Raw genomic sequence first — 4,419 nt, 5'->3', positions numbered from 1 at the left:
CTGTCTATGGGGTCGCACAGAGTCGGACACAACTGAAGCGACTTAGCAGCAGCAGCAGCAGCACACAGTCAAAGGCTTTGGTGTAGTCAATAAAGCAGAAGTAGATGTTTTTCTGGAACTCCCTTGCTTTTTTGATGATCCAGTGGATGTTGGTAATTTCATCTCTGCGTCCTCTGCCTTTTCTAAATCCAGCTTGAACATCTGGAAGTTCATGGTTCAAGTACTGTTGAAGCCTGGCTTGGAGAATTTTGAGCATTACTTTGCTAGCATGTGAGATGAGTGAAACTGTATTGTAGTTTGAACATTCTTTGGCATTGCCTTTCTTTGGAATTGGATTGGAATGAAAACTGACCTTTTCCAGTCCTGTGGCCACTGCTCCATTTCCAAATTTTCTGGCATATTGAGTGCAGCACTTTCACAGCATCATCTTTTAGGATTTGAAATAGCTCAACTGGAATTCCATCACCTCCACTAGCTTTGTTTGTAGTGATGCTTCCTATGACCACTTGACTTTGCATTCCAGGATGTCTGGCTCTAGGTAAGTGATCACACCATCATGGTTATCTGGATCATGAAGATCTTTTTTGTATTGTTCTTCTGTGTATTCTTGCCAATTCTTCTTAATATCTACTGCTTCAATTAGGTCCATGCCATTTCTGCCCTTTATTGTGTCCATCTTTGCATGAAATGTTCCCTTGGTATCTCTAATTTTCTTGAAGAGATCTCTAGTCTTTCCCATTCTATTGTTTTCCTGTATTTCTTTGCACTGATCACTGAGGAAGGCTTTCTTATCTCTCCCTGCTATTCTTTGGAACTCTGCATTCAAATGGATATATCTTCCTTCTCTCCTTTGTCTTTTGCTTCTCTTCTTTTCTCGGCTATTTGTAAGGCCTCCTCAGACAACCATGCCTTTTTGCATTTCTTTTTCTTGGGGATGATCTTAACCACTGCCTCCTGTGCAGCATCACAAACCTCTGTCTATAGTTTTTCAGGCACTTTGTCTATAAGATGTAATCCTTTGCATCTATTTGTCACTTCCACTGTATAATCATATGGGATTTGATTTAGGTCATACCTGAATGGTCTAGGGGTTTTCCCTACTTTGTACAATTTCAGTCTGAATTTGGCAATAAGAAGTTCATGATCTGAGCCACAGTCAGCTCCCAGTCTTGTTTTTACTGAATGTATAGAGCTTTCCCATCTTTGGCTGCAAAGAATATAATCAATCTGATTTAGGTATTGACCATCTGATGATGTCCCTGTGTAGAGTCTTCTCTTGTGTTGTTGGAAGAGGGTGTTGGCTATGACAGTGAGTTCTCTTGGCAAAACTCTGCTAGCTTTTGCCTTCCTTGTTTTTTACTCCCAGGACAAATTTCCCTGTTTTTCCAGGTATCTCTTGATTCCTACTTTTGCATTCCAGTCTTCTCTAATGAAAAGGGACATCTTTTATGGGTGTTAGTTCGGGAAGGTCTTGTAGGTCTGCATAGAACCATTCAACTTCAGCTTCTTCAGCATTACTGGTTGGGGCATAAATTTGGATTACTGTGATACTGAATGGTTTGCCTTGGAAACGACCGGAGATCATTCTCTCATTTTTGAGAGTGCATCCAAGTATTGCATTTTGGACTCTTTTGTTGACTACAATTGTTACTCCATTTCTTCTTAGGAATTCTTGCCAACAGTAGTTGATATAATGGTCATTTTAGTTAAATTCACCCATTCCAGTCCATTTTAGTTTGCTGATTCCTAAAATGTTAATGTTCACTCTTGAGATCTCTTGTCTGACCACTTCCAATTTGCCTTGATTCATGGACCTAACATTGCAGGTTCCTATGGAATATTGCTCTTTACAGCATCAGACTTTACTTCCATCACCAGTCACATCCACAACTGGGAAGTTGTTTTCACTTTGGCTCTGTCTCTTCATTGTTTCTGGAGTTATTTCTCCACTGATCTCCAGTAGCACATTGGGCACCTACTGACCTGGGGAGTTCATCTTTCAGTGTTATATCTTTTTGCCTTTTCATACTGTTCATGGGGTTCTCAAGGCAGGAATACTGAAGTGGTTTGCCGTTGCCTTCTCCAGTGGACCACTTTTTGTCAGAACTCTCCACCATGACCTGTCTGCCTCAGTGGCCCTACATGGCATGGCTCAAAGTTTCATTGAATTAGATAAAGCTGTGGTCCATATGATCAGTTTGGTTAATTTTCAATGATTGTGGTTGTTTTCATTCTGTCTGCCCTCTGATGGATAAGGATAAGAGGCTTATGGAAGCTTCCTGATGGGAGAGACTGACTGAGGGGGAAACTGGGTCTTGTTCTGATGGGGCCATGCTCAGTAAATCCTTAATCCAATTTTCTGTTGATGGGTGGGGCTGTGTTCCCTCCCTGTTGTTTGACCTGAGGCAAAGCTATGGTGGAGGTAATGAAGATAACAGGGACCACCTTCAAAAGGTCCCATGCACACACTGCTACACTCAGTGCCCCCAACCCTGCAGAGCCCACCACAGACCCACGCCTCCACCAGAGACTCCTGGACACTCAATGGGCAAGTCTGGGTCAGTCTCTTGTGGGGTAACTGCTCCTTTCTCCTGGGTCCTGGTGTGTACAAGGTTTTGTTTGTGCCCTCCAAGAGTCTGTTTCCCCATTCCTGTGTAAGTTCTGGCAGCTCTATTGTGGAGTTAATGCTGACCTCCTCCAAGAGGGCTTATGCCATACCCAGGTATGCTGTATCCAGAGCCCCTGCCCGTGCATCAGGCCACTGCTGACCTGGACTTCTGCAGGAGACACTCAAAAACAGTTCTGGCTCAGTCTCTGTGGGGTCCCTGTGTCCTGGTGTGCACTTGGTTTGTTTGAGTCCTCCGAGTGTCTATGGTGGGTATGGGGTTTGATTCTAAATGCAATTTCGCCCTTCCTACCATCTTGCTGGGTCTTTCCCTTTGCTCTTGGATGTGGACCTCCGCAGGAGACGCTCAAAAACCGTTCTGGCTCAGTCTCTGTGGTGTCCCTGTGTCCTGGTGTGCACTTGGTTTGTTTGAGCCCTCCAAGTGTCTCTGGTGGGTATGGGGTTTGATTCTAAATGCAGTTTCGCCCCTCCTACCATCTTTCTGGGTCTTTTCCTTTGCCCTTGGATGTGGGATATCATTTTTTGGTGGGATCAAGCATTCTCCTGTTGACAGTTGTTTGGAGCAAGTTTTAATTTTGCAGTTCTTGCAGGAGAAGATGAGCACACGACCTTCTACTCTGCCATCTTTTTCTATGTATTCTTTCATACTTTTGATTCTTGCATGCTGTGTACTTATTGCTTGGAGTGATAGTCTCCCCAGAAGGTGCTGCACTCTTGGGCTCCTGGGTAAGCTTTGTATATATATATACATATATACATATGTATGTATGCATATATATGTACATATATACATACGTATGTATGTATATACATACATATATACATATATATATACATATATACATATACATACATACATATATATATATATATATATATATATATATATATATACACACAGACATCCTGAAGTGTGAAGTCAAGTGGGCCTTAGAAAGCATCACTATGAACAAAGCTAGTGGAGGTGATGGAATTCCAATTGACCTGTTTCAAATCTTGAAAGATGATGCTGTGAAAGCGCTGCACTCGATATGCCAGCAAATTTGGAAAACTCAGCAGTGGCCACAAGACTGGAAATGGTCAGTTTTAATCCCAATCCCAAAGAAAGGCAATTCCAAAGAATGCTCAAACTACCGCACAATTGCACTCATCTCACACGCTAGTAAAGTAATGCTCAAAATTCTCCAAGCCAGGTTTCAGCAACACGTGAACTGTGACCTTCCAGATGTTCAAGCTGGTTTTAGAAAAGGCAGAGGAACCAGAGATCAAATTGCCAACATCCGCTGGATCATTGAAAAAGCAAGAGAGTACCAGAAAAATATCTATTTCTGCTTTATTAACTATGCCAAAGCCATTGACTGTGTGGATCAAAATAAACTGTGGAAAATTCTGAAAGAGATGGGAATACCAGACCATCTGACCTGTCTCTTGAGAAACCTGTATGCAGGTCAGGAAGCAACAGTTAGAACTGGACATGGAACAACAGACTGGTTCCAAATAGGAAACGGAGTACATCAAGGTTGTATATTGTCACCCTGCTTATTTAACTTATATGCAGAGTACATCATGAGAAACGCTGGGCTGGATGAAGCACAAGCTGGAATCAAGATTGCCGGGAGAAATATCAATAAGCTCAGATATGCAGATGACACCACCCTTATGGCAGAAAGTGAAGAAGAACTAAAGAGCCTCTTGATGAAAGTGAAAGAGGAGACTGAAAAAGTTGGCTTAAAGCTCAACGTTCAGAAAACTAAGATCATGGCATCTGGTCCCATCACTTCATGGGATATAGA

The 4,419-nt window shown here is 42.4% G+C and overlaps 1 long non-coding RNA gene across 1 annotated transcript; it reads right to left on the bottom strand.

The window, feature by feature from the left end:
- Positions 1–918: 918 nt before the first annotated feature.
- On the bottom strand, positions 919–3,102 carry LOC145534866 (uncharacterized). Its single transcript, XR_014075039.1, has 2 exons — positions 3,026–3,102; positions 919–2,842 (listed from the first exon to the last, which is right to left on the bottom strand). It is a non-coding gene; the product is annotated as an uncharacterized LOC145534866 (long non-coding RNA).
- Between the last annotated feature and the right edge of the window lie 1,317 nt (positions 3,103–4,419).

The sequence above is a fragment of the Giraffa tippelskirchi genome, chromosome 1, assembly GCF_054371585.1.
Source record: "Giraffa tippelskirchi isolate mGirTip1 chromosome 1, T2T-mGirTip1v1.2.pri, whole genome shotgun sequence".
Lineage (NCBI taxonomy): Eukaryota > Metazoa > Chordata > Mammalia > Artiodactyla > Giraffidae > Giraffa > Giraffa tippelskirchi.
Note: the sequence above shows the minus strand (reverse complement) of the source record. Positions and strands in the feature narration are given on the sequence as shown.